The sequence below is a fragment of the Lissotriton helveticus genome, chromosome 7 (genome assembly GCF_964261635.1).
Source record: "Lissotriton helveticus chromosome 7, aLisHel1.1, whole genome shotgun sequence".
NCBI classification, from domain to species: Eukaryota; Metazoa; Chordata; class Amphibia; order Caudata; family Salamandridae; genus Lissotriton; species Lissotriton helveticus.
This window is the reverse complement of record NC_136068.1, coordinates 1,198,168,725-1,198,191,713: the sequence shown is the minus strand read 5'-3', so window position 1 is coordinate 1,198,191,713 and position 22,989 is coordinate 1,198,168,725. Positions and strand designations below refer to the sequence as shown.

The 22,989-nt window shown below is 42.6% G+C and overlaps 1 long non-coding RNA gene across 1 annotated transcript in view; it reads right to left on the bottom strand.

The window, feature by feature from the left end:
• Window positions 1–14,539, bottom strand: part of LOC144770111 (uncharacterized) — a 69,568-nt gene extending 55,029 nt beyond the window's left edge. The window contains exon 1 of the long non-coding RNA XR_013598798.1: window positions 14,461–14,539. This is a non-coding gene — a long non-coding RNA (uncharacterized LOC144770111). The remainder of the gene's footprint in view (window positions 1–14,460) is intronic.
• Between the last annotated feature and the right edge of the window lie 8,450 nt (window positions 14,540–22,989).

The window sequence follows — 22,989 nt, the reverse complement described above, 5'->3', positions numbered from 1 at the left end:
GGTTAAGGGGGGTGCAACCATACTCAAGCAGCAGGCCCAATTTCTGTTAGAGTGAAACAGAAGCACACCTCAAATTAACCTGTGCTTAACCGTTGGTAGCATGGCACAAATCAGTTAGGCTTAACTTAGAGGTAATATGTAAAGTATTTATGTAGTACTCCAAACAATAGTAAAATAGAAACACAACACAAGAAAAATCCCTCACCAATTTAGAAAAATAAGTACAATTTAATAAACTATTTGAAACCAAATGACAAAAATCCAATCAGTAGAACTGGAGATATGTAGTTTTAAAGATTTAAGTGAAGATAGTGCTTAGAAGCACAAAGCGCCAAGTGTGGGTATCTGGTCGTGCCGGACCGGGACAAAGTCACAAGTTTAGGTCGACCACGATGGAGCACTGGCTGGATAGAGGGACCAAGTTAGTCCAGCTGAACAAAGTACCTTAAATCTTGGTTTGCGGAGCGTTGTTAGATCCTTTGTCGAGGATGCATTGTGCAGCTGCGGTTCCAAGGAGCTGTGGGGCTGCAATGCAGAGTCCTGTGTCATCGGCGAGGATGACATTGATGAAGGGCTTGCGATGTGACATCTGGCACCCACGATGTGTCATCCGAAGAAACTGTGGGGCTGCCATGCAAAGTGCTGCACCATTGTTGAGGATGCTGTTGATGAGGGGCTTGAGATGCGTAGGCCTGCTTTGAAGATATGTTGTACAGCGGCAGTTACGAGGAAGCTGCAATGCAAGGTTCTGTATCAGGGATGGGTTACGCTGTGGCTGTTCCAATGCGGCAGCGTGGAGATGCATTGCTCTGCATCGGTTCTGCTCACAGAACCACAGCTTGGATGGTAGAGCATTTTCAGGCCCCCTTGCAACAGTCAAGGACTGGGGTGGCACCACTTGGGGATAGGACTCACAGCAGTTAGCTAGAGTCCAGGTGCTGAGTTCAAAGTGGGAGGAGCCATTTTTGTTCCTGCGCCTCTGCTCAGGAGGCCAGTTAGCTAGTCTTTGGAGTCACACTGGTGCTCTTGAGTTCAAGATGCAGGTCCAGTCCTTTTTACTCAGGTAGCAGGGCAGCCGAGTAGCAGTACTTCTAGCAGAGCAGCACAGCAGTCCTTCTGGAAGTGCCAGTACTGGGCTTTAGTATGAGACACTGCACTGCAGGTGTGAAGCTGTCTCTCCTCAGTTGCAGTGGGCAGGGCTGAGCAGTTCGGCCAGCGAGTGGAGCGGAGTGGCATATGGGCTGCAACTCGTTTGAACAAAGCTGCAGGACTCTAGCGTGAATCGGTGAGCTGGTCACAGGTGGCTATTGCTGTGGGGGCTGGTGGGGGCAGAGCAGTACGCCCTCCATCGGTGCTCTCAACGCTTCCTGGTCCCGTGCTTCCACCGCCAGCACCTGAGCGAGCATGAGCTGTGATTGGTGCCTGGGTGTCTACTGTACCCACGCTTGCTTGCTTGCCCTATCCTTCTCTGCCCCAGGCTTTCTTTTATCCCCACAAAAAGATTGCTTTGTCACCACCACTCCTAGCCCAGATTATCGACAGTCGGTCACAGAGTGCAGGCAGCAAGGTCAAGGACCTGGTTACAGACTCAGGAAATTAGAGGCAGAAGGGGGTGACCTGCGGCGAAATAGCAGCGGGTTTAGATCCCGGAACACGGGGTTTGTCCCGGGTAGAGACCTGGCACACAGAGGTGGCCCAGCTAGGCCTGGGTGCGGCTTGTGGTCTGGGCGAGCTTCCTGCCTCTGCTGTCTGTAATCCCTTGAGCCTAGCTCTAGCTCCTGCAGCAATTGATAATTGGGGCTAACTTCCCAGGGCCTAATCCAGCAAAACCAGCTAAATATTTTATCCAGTAAAGGACGGAGCAAGGACCCAGAAAAAGGACCCAGGAATTTGTTATTCCCTCACATTGCAATCATATGGGAGGCACAAACAAATCCAACTAATTTGTAGAAAAACTGTGCTCAGCCTTTGCATTTCACTGGGCTGAGGATACTGGATGGGAATTGTGAGAGCTAATTTCTATCACGCTCACTTGTTTTGGTCTTGGTGGGGGGGGGGGGGGGTAACCAGAGGCCATAAGGGGGCTGGGGAGTAGAGGAACTGAAGCTGTCGAAAACTCCTGCCCCGCGCTTTAACAAATTATATCTGCCTCAGCACAGCAGGTTGAAACACATAAAAAGAGCAGCAGAGGGCACTTCAACCAGTTCAAGAAAAGCGGGCACCCCCAACTTAGCTGGAAACTTCCCCACAAGCTGCCATTCAAGCAACAATAATAGCTACTTTACAAGGCGCATGGTCTGTTCAGCTCAAGGCTGGTGTCAATAATGACAATGAGGAGGATTGGAACAAAAAAGAGACCCTCCAAACACCCAGCTGCACGAGGACCACCCACCGACATTCAACTTCTAAAAGAGCCAGACTGTTGTGTCTCCAAATCCACAATCAGTTTCAATACGCAGGTACTTTACACCAGAGCCCATTTCAAACAGGGCACACATTGAGGGAATCCTGGGTGTGCAAAACTCAATCCCACCCACATTAGACGATTTGAGAGACCAATCAGTATATCTCCTCGAATCAAACCAGGAACAAAATTCTTACAACATGGGACACCCAGGAAGGGCGGCCTCACTTTTCTGTCAATCCATCAAGCCAGGCCTACTCCCCAGCCAGCACCCTCCAGTTGTGTGCCATTTGAGGTTATTGAGATATATTCAGTGCAGACTTTGCTATTCTACAAAGCCCAAGAGGAGGGTCTGTACGGCTTCTTCCTTCTATAAAAATAAATCCCCACGGAGGTGGTGGTCCCCAGAGCTTCAACAACCCCAGGACGGGGGTCCATGCAGCCCCCGTCCATTTATAAAGATAAAGCCCCAGCAAGTGGTGATCCCCAAGGCTCAAAAAGTCCTAGGAGGGAGGCCCTGTGTGACCCCTACTTTTTTGTTTTATTGCCCCCGGGACTTGCCTCACCTGGGTGCTCATTTCAAAACAAGCACAAGAGACAGCACTTGCTTTTTTATGTTATTTCACATTAAAAAACATAGAAATTCACTGAAAAAAACTGAGGTTACAGGGATTTTATAGTTGGTTTATATATATATATACATATATATATATATATATATATAGCGCACTAATCAATAAAGAAAAAATATTGCACAAGAAAGTACGTTATTCAATTAGAGCCAGATGACTCAAAGATGAGTCAAAATGTAAAAACACCGAAAGGGCTTTACAATTTGGCTCCTCTAGGTATATAAATTATAATGGAAAAGCAGTGAACACTATCCATTTTAAATGTTAAAGAAGTTGCCAATCAGTGCACACTGTTGACTATACCGGAGGAGCAGTAGTCTCTATCCGAGTAATTTAGTTAAAAGGCACCGCTCTCTAGAATCAAGTCGGTGATCGATGAGTCGTAGTCTCACATGCGTCCCACTTTCAGAAACCAGGTGGCATGGAGACCATTCGTAAAGCCCTTTAGGTGTTTTTGAATTTTGACTCATCTGGCTCTAATTGAATATTGAACTAGATTGCAGGGCCTTTTTTAACAATCGACTTCACGTCCTGAAGATGGTCTGACGGACAAATCTGCACCAACAGACCGAAGCATCGACTGACACATCTACTTCACTAGCATTTGTTGCTTTTCAGGAACTGTTTTCTGTTGTTTCAGATTCATTTCCTTTTTCATCCTTATTTGGAATAGATGTTTACACCTATGATTTGCAGGTTGTTTATTATATCCTCTATCATGGTGTTTTAGTTGTATTTGAACGTACCCTTCTTAATTCTGTTTACATTTAATATTGTGTACCTTTGAAAAAAAGATAAACCTGTGTTTGTATATTTTCTGTTATTGAATATTTGTGTTTTGAATAACCTCATTGATGTATTGATTGGTTAATGGTTAGCTATCAATTGGGGCTTAACGCACAAGTGATTACTTTTGTATAAAATTTGACTAAGAGTAGCTAATGAAATCCCTTGAAGGCACTTTTACCTATTGTTAGTCTATCTGCCCAAGCCTCCAAGGGTATATTGGGTTTCCCAATTTTCTGTTACTTTTAGAAATTTGGCATTTTCTTGCTTCAGCCATTTGGTCCCTGCAGCCTGTCTCTGATCACATGACTGGGTGTAGTTGGTAGTTGGGCTTTGTGTATTACTTCTAAACAGCCGCACACAATGGGATGCTTAGGTAGGCCTGAATGGGCAATTACTAGCAGGATGGGAGGGAGTAGCTGAGCACAGCCCCACTTACACTTGAATAGGCTGTGCCTTGCCTCAGCCCAAAAGTGCATAACTACCCTACATTGTCACTTCAGCCAGCTTAGAGCCAGGGTAGGAGAGGTATGGAATTCCATGCACTTCAAAGCTACTGTCTAGAAGCTTCTCCCACCTTCCAGACCCAGGACACCAGAGTATAAAAGAAGGATCTCAGACACCACCACTTCAGTACACTTCTGGACCTGTGGATACTCTACCAAGAAGAAGGACTGCTGTGCTGCTGAAACTGTCATTCTGCTGGACTGCCACTCTGAAGTAGCTGCTGCCCTGTTGTGCTGGCCTGCTTCCTGTTGTACTCTTTCCTGGGGGAGCAGAACTGGACCTGCAACTTCATCTTGAACCCAGGATCCCAGAGTGACCTATAGGAGCTAGTCTGCCGGCTTCCTGATCTGAGACTCAGGGACATAAAAAGCTCTCCAACTGCTCTTGGACCCATCTTCAGCAAGTTCTTGACCTCCAAGTGGTGCCTCTCTGGTCCTGGACACTTGGTGTGGGTCTTGAGTTTTTGAGCCCATTCACACCAGACCATGCAGCTCACACCGAAAACCACCGCAAACTGGCACCAGCCAGTCTTTTCGCACAGCAAGCATCCATCAACGCGGAATACTGTCAACGCAAGACTCCAGCCGGCCTGTCCAGAGCACCCAGCCTGTTCCTCGCACCACGCCAACCACCACTAGAGACAAGCTCCTTGCTCCCTATGGCCCTATCCAATGTGAATGGGATTCTTGGCACAAAACTTGAGAAGGTAAAATTTCAGCTGGACTAATCTGGGACTGTATCAGACCCACGATCCATTGCGGTTAGCCTGAAGTTTTTGACTTTGACCCCGTCCAGCGTAACCAGATAGCCGCTGTTGGTGCGTTATGCTTTTAGGCTTTATTTTGCAGTTTATGGTTGAAAAATTCATAACTTTGATTCTACTGATTGAATTTTTGCTGTTTTGGTCTTGTTTTAGTTATTTAATTAAGCTCTATGAATCTCACCTGGTGGGGGATCCTTTTGTGTGGTGTTTTCACTGTTGTACTGTTTGAAGTGTTGCATAAGTACTTTACTCATTGCCATGAAGTAAAGCTGGCTCTTCTGTGCCAAGCTACCAGGGGGCTGAGCACAGGTTTATTTGGATTTTGCATGTGCCTTAACCTGACTAGGACTGTGGTTGCTGCTTGACCAGGGCCCACACCCCAGTCAATCAGTAACCCAATTTCTAACAAATAAAATGCCCACGTGAACCAGATTTGTGAGTGAGGAGAAAGTAACTATTTTTAGGTAGGTGTGAACAATATGCACAGGCATTGTGAAGTCACTCAAAGTGATGGTAGCTAATGGATATAGTTGGCTGACGCATTGTCCCATGATCTGTGCTGTGATGGGCAGAAGCAAAATGTCAATGACCAAAGGATAAAGCCTGTTGACTAAAAGCCCCTCTATCCATGTGTATTGTGTGTGATTAAAAAAACACACAAAAAATAGAGTGGTGAGACAGCTTAAGGTGTATCAAAGGCAGACCTAAGTCAAGTAAGATTAAAAATATTAGAAATACCTCCACACACAGCTTTTAGTCCCATCCTCACTATTTCACCACAGAGCCAGAGAAAAGCAGACACAGAGTATGTTATGTACTCCAATGCTTACTTTTTCTTTCAACTCTCTCTTGTCTTTTCTTCCAATTTCCTCACGTTTATTGTAAGTAAGCCATGTGTCTACGTGTTGGGTGCCAAACTTTTTTTCCCCACAACACTTTATTGAATTTACGGCCACAACATGACCAACAGGGCCTGGTATTACAAAAACATCATCTCTCTATTAATAACATGGCAATTTTCGTTGTGCTAAGACCAAACAGTAGTGCCAACACAAGCAGGAAAATACAAGTTAACAGTTGGACTAAGTATGCCACAGCTCTCAAATCCCCTGTCCCCACCTGCTACCGCACCATGTATCTAGATTAGGAAACAGTGTGTATGTCTGACTATAGTGTCAGATTTCCGTCTCTAGGAGTGCATCTGCTGGAGTGACTGGCTCAAGAGTCAGGCCCCGATAGTCCACCCATCTCTGCCAGATCCTTGGGTGTTCCTGTGGGCACCCCCTCACCTGGAATATGGGTGCCTCCAACCCCATGCAGAAGTCCATTCCCTTCTTCCAGACCCCTGTCAGGGGTGGCGACCCAGCCTTCCACTGCCGTGCAATATCTCTTGGCGATGGTGAGGCCCAGAAAGAGCAGGTGTCGATTTTACCTGTTGCCGCCAATCCCCTCTGTTCAGTGTAGTAGAACTAACTTTGGTGACATGGGAATATCCCAACCCAGGACCTCCGCCAGGCATGCTACTACCCCACCCCAAAATCTAGCGAGAGCGGCACAGGCCCACACCATGTGCAGAAATGTACCATATTAAGCCTTACAGCGCAGGCAGGTGGGAGAGCTGATAAGCCCATTTGCCACAGCTTGAGGCGAGTGAAATATACGCAACGAAGATATTTAAACTGGATTAAATGTAGGTGGGAGGATATCGCCGCCGCCATGTGGGGACTCAAGGGCCTCCCTCCAGTCGTCATCATCTATTGTGCCAAGGTCGTCCCACCACGCCACCCTAAGGGTATCAAGAGTGGTGGTCCTGTTTGTAATTAGGGACTGGTAGATCTTGGTTATTTTGTGATCCCCAAGGTCTCCCATCAATAATTTAACCTCTAACGGGTTGAAGTCCGGGAGGCCCGAGAGGTTGGTAATATATGGCGTTAGAGCAGAGGTCTTCAAACTTTTGTAGGTTGAGCCCCACCCAGCTGAATTCTTTTAGATGCCAACCCCCCCACCACCTGACAGAAATTTCTGGAATCTAGTACACTACATAATCGACCACCACCCGCATATCCAGGGCCATATCCGGCAAATAATGTTCAACACAGTAAGAGTGTTTAGTAAACTGCAGGTTTGTGAGTGGGTGTGTTTAAATGACAGAGGCTGTTTACACAGTTCAAATCAAAATTTTCCGAGATAAAATGTGCGCAAATAGTTTTTACTAGGATGCTTTGTTTTACACATATAACACACAATTTGACATAGATTGATAATAACACCACCAACATTACTGTGACGGGTTTGCCTGTTTTTTGCCACAGCGACGGTCAATCCATGGATGGATTTTTGCTACTGCTATCCTCAGGTTGTGCTCCACATCCAGTCTTGAACGGTACTTAGTCTTTAATACCACAAGTGCTGGGAAACAAATCTCACATAAATAGGACAAGCTGAAAGGCAAGAGAGTTTTGATAGCAATTTCTCTCAAAGCTGAATGTTCTGCTGGCATTTTCAGCCAAAACTCCCCCAATGATACTTTGCTGAATTGCATCTGCAGGGTGTGGTCACTTTGAAGATCAATCAATTCTTCCTGAATGAGAATCAGAGATGGCTCCCCACCTCTGCCAGAAATGGTTGAAAGACTCGGTCATTGAAGTGATCATTGACCTCTGGAAAATACTTTTGTAAACTGTCCATGAGAGACGTCAGGAGATTTTCTATTACCTCAGCAACACTTGGAAGTTCAATTTCAGTCTCCTCAAGAGCATCTACTAAACATAGAAATGGCTCAAACAGGCCATCTTCAACTATTCTTCTCCATAATTCAAGCTTCCTCTTGAATGCGCTTATTCTTTTATTTATTGTAAAATAAGTGATTTCAGCTCCTTACAGAGACAGATTCAGGAAATTTAATTTCTTGAAAATGTCAGCAAGGTATGCTAAAAGCACAAGCCAGCTGGGATTACATAGTTCTGCTTTGCAGGGGTCCAAACACTGAACAAATTGTCATACTTCATTCCTTAATTCAAAGATGTGAGTCAGCACTTTTCCCCAGGATAACCAACACACCTCTGTATGAAACAGCAAGCCATCATGCTCAGCTCCCATTTCTGCACATACAATAGCAAATAGATGAGCTCTTGTGGGATGGGTCTTTATAAAGATTACTATTTTTATAGCAGAATTCAGCACATACTCAAGTTCACTGTCCATGTTTCTAACAACAAGGGCTTCCTGGTGTATCATACAGTGGGTCCACAGAATATGTGGAGCCACTTTCAACACGTTAGCTTTTAGGCCAGTCCTAGCACCACACATTGAAGGAGCTCCATCTGTACAGATTCCAACACAGTTTTCCTATTTTAAGCCATATATACTCAGGAAGTCATTGATAATGGCAAACACATTCTGATCCAGTTGCTCGGCCCTTGATTGGCTTGCAAAATAAAAAATCTTCCAATAATAGCGTTTCATAACAGTATCGCACATAAGCAATTAAATGGGCCTCCGTTGACACATCAGTTGCTTCATCCAACTGCAAAGCAAACAAACTTGATTTCAACCGGGCTATGAGCTGTCCTTGGATATCTTCTGACATGTCAGTGATGAGGCGGCAAACTGTCGTGTCTGAGATGGGTATACTTTTGAACTTCACTGCTTCTTTTTATTTTTATTTTATTTTATTTATTGCACCACAATATCAAAACAACATAATACATCAATTATTTCTGTACATTCATATGATCATAGAATGCCCCCCAGATACATATTCCGATCTTGCGTTTCTGTGCACCTTTTGCTGAATATAAACTGAATTCTAAATTAAATAAATTATACATTTTAGCACGCCATCGCTCAAAGGGGCGAGGCTCAGGCTGAAGCCAATCAGCAGCGAAACACAACCGAACAACAACCATTGCAATAAAAATTAAATAACGATGTTTAAACATAGGCATCCCTTTTTCTAAATCCTTACCAATACCTAGCAGCATTATACCTGGAGTAATTGTGATAGCGGTCCCAGTGATCTCTGACAAAAATTTCTCAATGTCCATCACATACCTAGACAATTTACTACAGCTATAAAAGACATGTAGGCTATCCGCACTGTCCCCCCCACATCAAAAACATTTACCGTCATATCTCTTCCCGCATTTTGACATCCGAGCTAGAGTATAATATAGATTAAAAGCAGTTTTAAAGATCTGAGTTCTCACATTAGCAGACAATAGAGCTCCCCTAGACATTGTAATAGCTTTCTCTATTGAGATGTCATGTTCCCCCAACACATTGGACCATTGAATATTGTGTTTCTCCAGGTCATCTGCCCTCAATGATAAAAAGATCTTATATAGCACCCCTATTTTCTCCTGGCGCCTATTGCTTTCAATATATTGATTCGGAGATAACACCAAGTTTTTCAGAGCATGAAAGTCCCGAACTTGCAAAAACTTAAAAAAGTGTATATTAGGTAGATTATATTTCTTATCCAAATCCAAATAGTTAGAGAAAAGCCCCCCAGCCCCATAAAAATCTCCAATCTGCAGAATATCTTTATTTCTCCAGCTTAATGCAACCCGATCCCAAAAGATGGGAGGGAGGATCTTAAGAGCATTCTTAGGGGTATAATATGTTAGCCCTTCCAACATAAGCAGCTTTCGTACATTTTTCCACACCTTGAAAGCGGCTTACATTACTTTAAACCGTGTCCTTTTAAAATAACTACCATCAATTTCCTTAAACAAACAGTTCTTTTCCTCAGAACCACACATCAGATGAAAGCAAGAGGCAGCCTCTGCTGCATTACATTATCTTCCCCAATCAATAATACTCGCATCTTTAACAAAAAACAAACATAATAATAAAGTGTAAAATCAGGTAGCGACCACCGCCCCCCCCTCTGTCTTGGCAAGGTCATAAACCTTATAGCACGTCTAGGTCTACCAGGGGTCCAGAGCAATTTAGTACAGAGAGATTGCAGTTGTTGAAGTTGGTCTCGCGTCACTTCTAGAGGAATAGATCTGAATAGATATAACACCCTAGGTAAAATATTCATTTTTATAATGTTGCCCCTCCCAACCAATGTAAAATGTAGTCGCCCCCATCTTTCAAACGACTCCTTTATCCTGACCATTATATCCACCCAGTTAGCCTCAACCAGGTCTTTCATCGATGTTCGAAATTTGATGCCTAAATATGTGACCTCTTTCACCAGTCTCGGATCATTTAAAACAATATTATCTGTACATAGTATTTGCGTTTTAGCTACATTAGGTTTATAGCCTGAAACCAGACCAAATTATTTTGCTAAATGCTCCAGCTCTTTAAGAGCAGTCATTGGGTCTACCGTGGTAATAGCTATGTCATCCGCATAAGCGAAAACAGAATGCGGAATCTCCTGGACAATAAAAGGTTTAACGAACAAACTGTTTCCCAACATATCTACAAAAGGGTTAATATATAAAGCAAACAGTAACGGGGAGCAGGGGCACCCATGCCGAGTTCCTCTGGTTATTCTCACTGGCTCTGAAGCCATACCCATAACAGCAATTCTAGTGACCGATGCAGTATATAGTACTTGTAATGCTGTCATAAACCTCTTCCCAAATCCAGCCCGATACAGAAGATTCCACAAATAGTCCGACCCCACGCGTTCAAATGCTTTTTCAGCATCTAACAATATTAAACCCAACTTTTCAGCCTGAGCTATGTCAAAAAGCGTAATCACCTTATTAATATGAGTAATCGTACCACGGCCCAGTATAAACCCATGCTGATTTAATGACACCAATGGGCAAATAACCTTTGCCAACCAATTAGCCAATATTTTTGCATATATTTTGCCATCACAATTAACCAATGATATTGGTCGATAAGATCCTGGCAACTCTGGTGATTTCTCCTTCTTCTTAAAGACCACAAATGTGGCCTCATTCCATGATTTGGGAACTCGCCTATTCTGTGCAGCCCTAATAGTGGCCAACATTTCATTCTTAATCTGGTGGAAAAATCTTTATAGATCTCCCCCGGAAGCTTATCGGGTCAGGCGGCTTTTCCCACTGCCAAACTATTAACCGCAGCCTCTAGTTCCTCCATAGTGATTGGACTATCTAGCATCTCTACCTCATCTAGTTCTATCTGTGGTGTTTTGCCCTCCATAAATATGTTATTACTGACATCTACCTTTTCCTCTTGTGTATATAATTCTGTATAAAACTGGTGAAAAATTGCCAATATCCCTTGCGGATCTTGACACAATACACCTAACCAATCTCTAAGGCCCAAAATTCAATGGGAGGCTTCCTTCATGCGTAGCCGTAATGCTAAGCACCACCCAACAGCTACCCCATACTCATGGCATTGTTTCTTACCAATCAGATATCTCCTCGCACTTTCCCTATTTCAAAGACTATTGATATTAGCCCGACATCTAGCAACATTAGCCTCAGAATCCCTTACACTATTTCTTTGTGAAATACCCTGCGTCAATTTCTCCTCTGCCACTCGCAGTTTAGAGTAAAATTCCTGTATTTCTAATTTAGTTTTCCTCAAATTATATAAACCATAACTCACTACTTCGCCCCGGAAACACGCTTTAAAAGTGTCCCATACAATTGCAACATGAGCTGATTGTCTATTGTTTAAAAAAAACTCTAGACATATGGTCTTTAAAGCTATCATCTAAACACAGCTTCCGATCAAATGAAAAGACTCTCGGTATGATCGTGAGACCAATTGCCGCTATTTCTAAGACTATTGGAGCATGGTCTGAGTTAATCCTTGGAAATATTTGAACCGATGCCCCTGATATATACGCTGTAGATAAAAAAAATAGTCAAGCCGTACCAATTTCTTATGAGGAAAAGAATAAAACGCGTACCCGGGATCAGTTGGATGGAGATTATCCCACACATCAACCAGCCCATGATTGTTCATAACGTTATATAGAGCTTTAAAAACTCTTGGTTTTCGTCCCTTATATCCTTGTGGCCCACTATACAATTCCTTCTTTACCAAGTTGATATTAAGATCTCCACATACCACTAGAGGAGACGGCCAGGATGCAAGCTCCAGATTTAACTCATCCAACACTGCCGACTCATCTAAATTGGACCCATAGATAGTACATATTGTGACTTTACTACTACTACTGATCACACATTCAGCAATAGTCCAACGACCCATTTTGTCCGCTAAACAATGGCCTGTTATCCGTACAGCAGGTTTAGCTAATACTGCCACCCCACGTGTCATTGCAGTTTGCTATGAGGCAACTAATACTGAAAACCCTAAATCCACAAGTGTATTGCCTTGCCCCAGGGTATATGCGTCTCTTGGACGCATTACAAATCTGGTTCAATTATACGGAGCTCCGCAGCCACCCTTTTTCTCTTATTGTAATTGTTTAGGCCACACACATTTCTTTTTCACCAAGAATTGTCCTAGCCACGTCGTGCAATGCTGGGTGAATGACTTTTTCTCGATATACAAGGGCCTTTTGCTTTTGGCAATGTGGTATGCTACTTGGTATTATGCTTTTAATGCATTTTCTGGAGTATTTGCCACATGTTTCACCGCTTCTTTCTGCTGAGTTATTTCTTGCAACTTCCTAGCAAAAAAATCTCAGCTTTTACCTGCTAGAGACCCATGTTTCGTTTCAAAGTGACACCTTAGTTTGGTTGGCTTCAAGCTGTTGTTGGCTAAGATCACGCCACAAACCACACACTGTGGTCTACTTTCTCCTACTTATAAACTTATTAAATAAAATGAATACTTTCTCCACTAACAACAATACAAGTGAAACCAAAGTCCAAATAGGAGGCATCATATTTCCTTGTTTTTGCAGCTTTTCTCTCTCCATCTGTTTCTGTTTGAGTCTTTCGCTGGAGCACTCTACCATCTTTTGGGAGCAGAAAACGATTCATGTCAAATGTTTGCTTAACCTAAGACACAAAATTTGAAACTGCGTATTAACGAATGGTACATAGCTAAAATTTTACAGCTGCATGAGGTACAGCAGGTTTTTACCTTTGTAGTTTCAAAAAAATCTTTGAAAAACTGTCTTCTTATATTTTAAATAAAATACATGTGGTTAAAAGAATAATTTTGTGGTAAGTGGATAAAAAGTAATTCCAACTCATCCAGGCTTTAAGTAGGTGCTCCCAAAATTGCTGCAGTATTTATATGCTGTATACCACTAATGAGGCTCTGCAAGTTACTTGTTTAAAGGTTAGTAAGGGCAAACTTCAGCGCTGCCCCTTCACCCATCACTCAAAAACAAATGTGTACCTTCTTATTCACTTCCTCAGATGTTCCTTGAATAGGAGTCCTCGGCCTAGCGATCAAGAAGCTTTTTCCCTCGCAATGAAGAGAAAATGTTTAAGAAATATTACTTGCATGCTCTCAGTATGTTTTGCATGAGACATCATGAAAGCTCCATTGAGATCAGAATCATAGTGTCATGAAGTGTTTGGTTCCTCAGGAGCAGTACCCTCGAGATGCCCAGCTCCGATTCTGCGCAATATGCACTAGAGGCTCAGATTGGCCAGAAGAGGGGAAGGGTATAAGGGAGGGTACTGCGGGGAGGGAGATCTGGAACAGATGAATCAAACAGATAAGGACTGGTTCTTCCTTTATCACACCTTCTCTATATAGATTTTAAAGACATAGAATGTAAACAGTCAGTACCTGAAAAGTAAAACAAGATGCTTCAATGGTATGATCAACAGGGTGCTTCAATGGTATGATCAACAGAGTACTTTCTTGAGTGAAGAATTTACAAAGCAGCTAACTTCCATTGTTGTTTATATGTCCTTTAGTTTCTATTGTTGTTTACAAAAATAAGACTGGAATAGCTTAGTCTCGAGGTTTCAGAATTGTCTGAATGTTCCACAACCAGAAACAAATTCAGAGAAGTTCTAGGCCTTAAAAAAGCATCCAAAGGAAAGTTCTGGTCTTTCACTGAAACACGCACTAAAAGAAATGCTGGTTTTAAAATAAATGAGTATCAAAAGGAAAATAGATGGAACATTCCAGTCTCAATAGTAAATGCACACTTTTGTCCTTATGTAAAATTCCGTAAGTCTCCTAGCATATGCATTACCTTGATAATTTGTTAGGCGTATTTAAAAGATCACTTGCTAAATACATTCCACTGGTGGTTTGTTATGCGCATTTCACAACTCCAGTTTGTTCATTGCTTTTTGTGTAGCCACATGATTATACTAACATTGTTCTCTTGAAGACACGCACCTCAACAAAGACACACGTTTGCTCTGCACTTGCATGTAAGTACATCAAAAGTCCATCAGAAAATGCTGCCTCCTTACACTATACTAATGCCAAAAATAGGAGTGCAGGAATGCTTGTTCCCTTACCTGGAAATAGAGTGTCTATCTCACTGTCCACTGGCAGAGTCAGAACCTCCAACCACAAAGAATCCTTCTTGCCTGGTGCCCAAAGAATAATCTGCGTTGAGCAGATGGGTGTGGTCCGTTTTATAGCGGCTGAGCAATGTACGGCAGCCGCGAAATGCCAAAATGCTCAGGATTGCGAAGAAGGTGGTAACTGAAACAACATAAACAAAAAGGCTGGCAAGGGACGTTGCCGTGCTGTGTTAGGTACCCAAGCATTACTATCTACACATACAAGGCTTGTCCAGCGCTAATAGGATTTCTGTGATGTTTTTGCACACTGGTAACTGTCTTTCACGCTGTGGGGTAGGACAGTACTGTTCCAAGTCGGTATACTGTCCTCTTTATTCACACATAATTGGAATTATGGTGATTCTGAGAGTCTCAGCCTTTGGAGTCATGATACATAGTGATGGGCAAAGGAGTAATTGACATGCCTAGAAGTTACCTGCTGCCTTGTCTTAAGGGCAAATAAAATAATCCATGATCTGCAAGTTATTAGTTTGAAGTCCTGATGGCTAGTTATATAGCCATGATCTCCAAGTTAAAAAATGTATTTCTGGCAGCGCCACATTACCTTTCCATTCTTTCTAGTTTGTTTGAAAATCTGAAACTTACATGTGCATACGGCGTATGGTGCTTGAGAGCGGAGTGGTCGAAGCACGGAGCGAGTGTGTGTTGGCAGCGGAGGTTACGACGGAGCGGCCGTGGAGAAGGGCAGCCCTGGAGCTTCGCAGGGGGTGAGGCGCTGCGGCCAGAATCTCCTTCTGGGGGAAAGGGGGTTGTGGTAACAGCGGGCTGCGTTGCTTCCCCGAGAGAGGCTACGACCTAAGAAAATGCCCGGAAAAACTGCTGGCTTTAAGCCGGGAGGACACGGTTGAGACCCAATCCTGCCACTCTCTTCAGGAGCCGGCTTTGAAATTGGGAACTGACCAGAGTTCATTGAGAGATAGCGGTAAGGAGCATCATTCCAAACTAAAAACCCATAAAGACAACAAGATTGCCTCACAAGCAGAAATAACCGCCCAATACGCTCTAAGAAAACTGAGGCAAGGCAAGGGAGGCGAACAAAAAGATGCAATAAGCCCTGCCATAAATGTAAAATAGCTTGGAGTGGTGGAGGAGGTTGTATCAGCCAAGAGTAAGTCAAATAAGGTAGATGTGAGAAAAAAAAAACAGCACGAAAGCGAACGGCAGGTCAGAAGGTGAAGGTTACTCCCTCTCTAAAAACATACTTTAAAGTCGTGCCTCAAACAATAATTCTGGCTGAGAGCAGGATGGAGGGGGTGAAGGGGGTGAACATTGTAGAAGAGGAATCAAGTACAGATCAAGCTAAAACTCCTGTGGAACCAAGTCCAGAGGATCAACAGTAGAGGTCAAAGGAGCTAAATATGAATTTAGATCAGATGCTTCAACCGCTACCTCAAACAGGCAATGGGAGCTGGGAAAGAGAGTGGATCAACTTAAAAGCTTAGGAGCAGGGGTTCAGCTTAGATTTCCAGCATATCTGAAAGTGATGTTCAATAACAAAATGCATATCTTTCATTCCTGCGAAAAGGTGGATGAGTTTATAAATGACCTTCAAGTAGGCAGTTCGTAATCCTACTCGGCTCAGCTTGCTTGTTAAATGGATCTTGCATGTACTTCCTTGGAGCTCCTTCACTTCAATATCCCCCATACATAACACACCCACTCTCCTGTAAGCACAGAGTTTATTTTACTTGTGCCATGTTAATATTTCAACACCTGTGCAGTTCCTTCTTGCACTTTTGCACAGAATCGCAACTGGCACATGTGACTAATGTAATGTGCACTCTGCAGAGAAGCGCAGGATTAGATGAGCATGTATTTTGAACAACTTTAGGACCCACTGACAGCCACTGTGAGAAACTTGCACTTCCTTAGATTCTCAACTCCAGAGGTCTTAATTGTAGTGTTTGGACTCTTTAAGTATGGAGCATAATTTTCATGGAGCCCTGGCCTTTGCTCGTAGGCCTTTGCTATATTACAGACTGACTGCCAGGGCAAAAAAGCACTGGGAAAAACTAATTTGCCTGCATCAAAAATGGTTCATACGTGTGCTGCTGAATGGCATCTGAAAAGGAACAAAGAGAGCTCCTGGGATACTCCATACCACCACATTGTACCTTTTTTTTTAAATTTGTACTCAAAATATAAATTGTTCCTTTGCCAATGCTAAGACTCCATTGGTTAAGACACCACCTTGATATATTGGGAAAAATGAGTGCCACAGTTTTGCATTGTGCAAGCTCAGCTCCTGGACACTGGAACACTTTAAATGAGCACCAGTTACATTACACAGGGTCAGATTTATTACAATAAGCATGGATACATTAAATGATTTCGTCTAAGATCACAGGGTTTTGCGCCAAGGCCAGGATTCAAACCCGACTCCCCAGTTACAAAGTCAGCAGCTCTGGCTATAAAAGCACATCCTCTCAGCTTCGATTTTTTAGACATCCAATGTTCTACGCACCCAGGTAGCTATGAAGAGATAGCATTTGTATGTAAACATATCCTACAAATGCCAGAAATATGAATTTTAAGTATGCTTTTTCAGCCCAAATCAATCTTCAAAGTGGAATCATGCTAAGTGCAATAATGTGCGTATGACGCTTTGAATCTCTGTAACTTCTGTAACGTTTTCAATGCTGCTAGTTATAGCTGTGTACTTACGTGTGCACTAGTATGTGTTTATGTGTCACAGAATGTGCACCCATGTAAATGATGGGGCTCTTCAATGATTCCCTCACTATCACCTGCAGTGCCTCTCATCTCTCCTCAGCACCTCTCTCACATGTATTTAATTTGTTTTATAGCCCTTCTCGTACCAGTATAAGATGTCGTAGCACTTTACATCACACACACATACAGAGAAAATTAACCATACGTGTGTAAATCAGTGTTTAAAGCATGTTACATAAGGCAAAGGGCACTACAAGATGTAGGATGCACATGTCACCTATAATGGTAGGCATTTTTAAGAGTACTTGGTCTGAAGAAGAACAAACTCAGGATTCAGAACATAACACTGTGGTTAGGGTTAACTTTAATGACAATAATGCATTCCTATCCTAACCTTTTTTAGCAACATCAGGATAATATAAGACTGGGAAGAAAACATAACTTTGTAACCTGTACCATGCAGCTTGCATGCAGCTCTTTGATGGCAGTTCATAGCTCACTGTGCTAGATTACGAATGTAACTTATGAACTGCACAGTAACAGAAGAATCTCATAGACAAAGGTAGTAACCCACTGAGATCTGCACATAAAATACTATTCTTGGAAATGCATGGTACTCATTCTTTGCAGCAGGCATATTAACCCTCTGTGCTACCTAGATGATTCAAAACTCCCATCTCGCTCCAGACACCGGTGAACCACACCTGAATATAAGTGATGTTGCTTTTATTGTTGCCTAAAAACTGCCTGTTATACAAGGAACTTTGCAGTGCCAGCCCCCAGTAACAAAACCGCCCCGCCCACATTTCCTGTCTCCCAGGGAAAAGCCTAAAGCCCAGTCTGGCCAGTCCGGCCTTGCTACCACCCTCCATTTGTGCCCCTCATCTTCACATAGACCCTCTCTCAGGTGTATTTAATTTCTTTTATAGTGCTACTCATCTAAAGTATGTATGGCAGGGTGTCGGAGTGCGTAACATCACACACATATTATATAAAGATAATGACTCATATAAATGTGAAAGTCAATGCACTTAAAATAATGTGGGTTACAAGGGGTAATCATTCTTTCATCCATCATTCAGTCTGTCACCATTCATTCATTTCACCATGTCCTTCCATCTGTGTGCCCATCCTTATCCACACATATTCAACCATTTGCAAACCTATCCATCATGTATGCTTCAATCCATCATTTCACTCATCCATCCCTCCATCCACCCTTTCACTCATCCATCCATTATCCATCCTACCACCCTTTCACCCTATCCATCCTTACACTCATCCATCCACTCTTCCACCCATCCATGCATTCATTCATCCATCCAGAATTGACCCTTTCACCCATCCACCATCCTTTCACTTACTCATCCACTTACCCAGTCACTCATCCTTCCACTCATTCACCCTATTAGTCATCCATCCATCCACCCACCCATCCTCCCTTTCTCTCTCCATCCCCTTCCACTTAGCCATCCATCCCTCCATCCATCCACCCACCCATCCATCTACTCATCCACCCTTTCACTCATATATCCATTGACCCTACCACTCATCCATCCTTTCTCTCACCCATCCACACTTCCCCTCCTTCACTCATCTATTCATCCTTTTGTCCATCTACCCTCCCTTTCACTCACTGATCCATCCTTACATCCACCCTTTCATTCATCCGTCCATTCATTCATTCACCCTTTAACTTATTGATTCATCCATCCATCATTTCACTCACTCATCCATCCACCCACACACTCGCCCATCATCCACCCTTTCACTCATCCCTCCATTCTTTCACTCATCCATCCACCCTTTTACTCATCCATCCACCCTTTTACTGATCCATCTACCCTTCTACTCATTCATCCATCTATTTACCTTTTCTCTTTTCCATTCTTCCACTCACTCATCCATCCTTTCTCTCATTATCCATCCATTTATCCTTTTATTCATCCATTCATCCATTCACTAATCCGTCCAGCGATCCACCCATCCCTTCACTTACTCACTCACCCACCTTTTCACATTAATTATGAGCTGAGCTTTCATCTGCAGAGTTGCAGACAGAAGAGGCCCATCAAGAACTACACCCTCATTGTAGTTCCTAAAGCAGGTGGGGTGGGGGAGGGTTCAATATGCTCCTGCACATAGGCAATCTGAAAACTTGGAAGTCACGAGTCTTGCATGATGCACAGTGCTAGGACGTGAGGTGACTGTGACATGGTGTTGTTTCCAGGGCTCTATGTGGGATGAAAAAACGGGGGGGGGGACTCTCCAAAGGGGGTGTCCGATGTAATTACGGGCTTAAAACACCTAAGCTAAAAATCTGTGCTTAGTATAATGTGCTGCCCGACTCGTATTTGGCTGCTTCTGTCATTGCATCCAGATATATATAATACAACAAGTATCGTTACACCTACATCAAGCCAGAATGATTGGCTTTGTCAATGGTTGTTAGTTGCATAAAATAAAAAAGCAGCAACCATAGCTTCGTAGAATATATTATTGAAAATGCGTCAGTTATAAAGTGCTGACACTGAAAGAACTATAACCCCTTGTTTTTAACTTGTTTCAACATCTTCTTTTCATGAACTGGATTCTCACGTAGCAGCATGGGCGTTTTTGCACATTTCTTCCTTCTGACAGAACGCCCTGCCCTAGATCAAGGCAGGGGGAGGCCACCAAATGTTTTAACAGCCCGGACTGGCCCATTGCCATTCTGTATGTGACAATCAGTTGGCAGACAGAATGACAATGGGCGGGGTGGTGCTGCTCTTGTGCGCAGAGGATGAGTGTGAGGTGGCCCTATCAGGGAGTTGAGGCTTCTCGCAGGGGAACAGAGCTGTTCCCCAATGCCCAAAATTACGGACAAAAGCGTCCGTAAAAGGGATCATCACGGACAACAGACATGAGATCCAAATGATGGCCGGTCCGTGAAATTTATGGACAATTAGTCACCCTACTTCAGTTCTGCCATACCCACTTTAGCCAGGGCTTCTAATGGTGCACAGGCACTATGGTTGAAATTCTAAATGTGCTTACATCTAATATTCAGAGATAGTGATGTGTGTTTTCACTGTTGTAACACAGCAGCAGCCCACTAATTTTACAGTGAAGAATATCTGTGACATCCTCCAATTCCTCATATGTGAGGTCCTGTTTTGATCTAACAGAAACTGTTTTATGGTTGTTGCATGAAACAAACACATTTCTCTGCAAATAGTAATAGACAATCACATCAAAAAGAAATTAAAGAAAAACAGCTTTTACAAGAATCTGTTAAGGAATTATTCCAGGCCCTGAAGGCAAAAAAACTGTTTTACTATCAGGAGTCCCCCTGAAAGGCTGCATTGCAGTGCATGTAAATGTGCACTTTTGAAGTTTAGGAATGAAACCTTGATGGGGCACGACATGCCGATACTTGTGTAATTTAAAGAGAAACTTTACCCCTCTTTAGGTCTTGCTTAGGCAGCGCTTGAGCTGTCTCTTTGAGACAGGCTGTATTCAGGATATGATGAAAGAAAAAGGTGCGAAAGTGGCGACACCAACTGCTGCACTGCTGAAATTAGGACAACAGACCTTCGTTTTTAAACCATTTTCAAACATTTAACCAAAGTGATCCATTGTATTTCCATCTTTTTAACATGTAAGGTAATCCATATTTTCGATTCTTATTCCTCACTGATCACTGATACAATTTATTTTTCACTACCAATTCAGTGCATATTTTTCTGTAAAATTGTTTAAACAGTTATTTCTGATTTATTGCAGTACCCCTGACGAAGAACTTACTACGTTCGAAATGCATTGTTTTTTTTACTGCATTGGGTCAAAGGATAGTTGGCATCACGTGTCTATGTCTAAGTTTGGATAAACAGCATGTGGAATTTGAAAATGAGGAATAAAGTATTCCAGCTCAACTCATCTGTCTCCGCAGTGATTCTTTAAGAATGGAAAATATAGATTACCTTACATGTTAAAAAGATGGAAATACAATGGATCACTTTGGTTAAATGTTTGAAAATGGTATAAACACGAAGGTCTGTTGTCCTAATTTCAGTAGTGCAGCAGTTGGTGTCGCCACTTTAGCTCCTTTTTCTTTCATCTGTTGATATGCTGTGTGGGACGCACAGCACTGTTATGCACGCACCCATTTGGCAGTCAAAGCTAAAAATCACGATTTAAAAGGGAAGGAGTGCATTCACAATTATTACTCTTGCTTTGTATTCAGGATATTGGCATAAAGCTTTGCCTATTTTCCGCCCATCTTTGTAATTGGCTCTTGTCCCTGTCCTTTGTAAATGGTGGCTTTTCATTGGTAATGAAGTTAGCCCAGCACACTTATAAAAGTCAAACAGTAATCAGTTGTAGAATACAAATATTTTTCAAAGAAGAGTCGATGTTATGTTGTCATGTTAAACTCCATCCTTTATTTTTCTGTTTTAAAACGTTTTACTACCGCCAACACGTTTCGTCCACAAACGGACTTCTTCAGGGCTCACAGTAAGTTTATGATGCGCTTTCATATGACCATTACGAGCGTTTTTATTAACCAGTTAATTTGAAAAACGTCAAAAGCCTGAGAACAGGTTATTTCAGTTCAGTTTTATGGCAGTATGTATATATAAGGGACGGAGTTTTGAGCAAAAATGTATGTGCTGCCTCTGCTCTGGACAATTGTGAGAATAGACCTGCATTTCGTTACTGCCATAAAACTGAACATTGAAAATTACTTGGGCTGAAAAATAACCTGTTCTCAGGTTTTTGACTTTTTCAAATGAACTGGTTTGCTCAAAACTCCGTCCCTTATATATACATATAAGGGACAGAGTTTTGAGCAAAAATGTATGCGCTGCCTCTGCTCTGAACGATCGTGCGGATAGACCTGCATTTCTTTACTGCCATAAAACTGAACATTGAAAATGACTTGGGGTGAAAAATAACCTGTTCTCAGGCTTTCGACTTTTTTCAAATTAACTGGTTAATAAGTACGTTCGTAATGGTCATATAAAAGCGCATTATAAACTTACTGTGAGCCCTGAAAAAGTCAGTTTGTGGACGTAAAGCGTTGGCGGTTGTAAAACCTTTTAAAACAAAAAAATAAAGGATGAAATTTAACATGACAACATAAGATCGACTCTTCTTTGAAAAATATTTGTATTCTAAAACTGATTTACTGTTTTACTCTTATAAGTGTGCTGGGCTAACTTCTTTGTTGTTGCTTTGGGTAAGCTGGTTGGGCTATTACTGGCTTTACCAATTTGTGAGGTATAGGGGATTGTGCCTTAAGCCCTTTTGTACCTTTTGTATTGGACAGTCAGGGATGTTAGGACTAGTTCGGGAACCAATGCTTCGATCCTCAAATTCTTTGAAACATGGCTTTTCATTGGTCATTAGGCTTAGTATTCCCTCCTTAGTACCGCCTTGTCTCTTCTTGTAACCTCCCATGAGTACAACCCCTGTTACATTTCACATTTATAAGAGACTGTCTATAAATTTCCCTTCATCAGCTCCACACAGAGTACAACCTAATCCGAAATTAATGTAATAATTATTTTGCCACATTTCGAAGCGACTAATTGTATATATGGACATAGCTATTTGAATGTACTGGTAGTACTGTCTTGCATGCAATGCATTATGGGTAGGGTGGATTTACAATATCTTCTGCAGGGTGCAGTATCATATGTGACCAAAAGAGGTCCCATTTTGGCCACATATTGTGCTGCACCGGGCAACATGGCTAGATAAAAAAACATTGCCATTTATGCCAATAACTCCAACTTTGTAGAA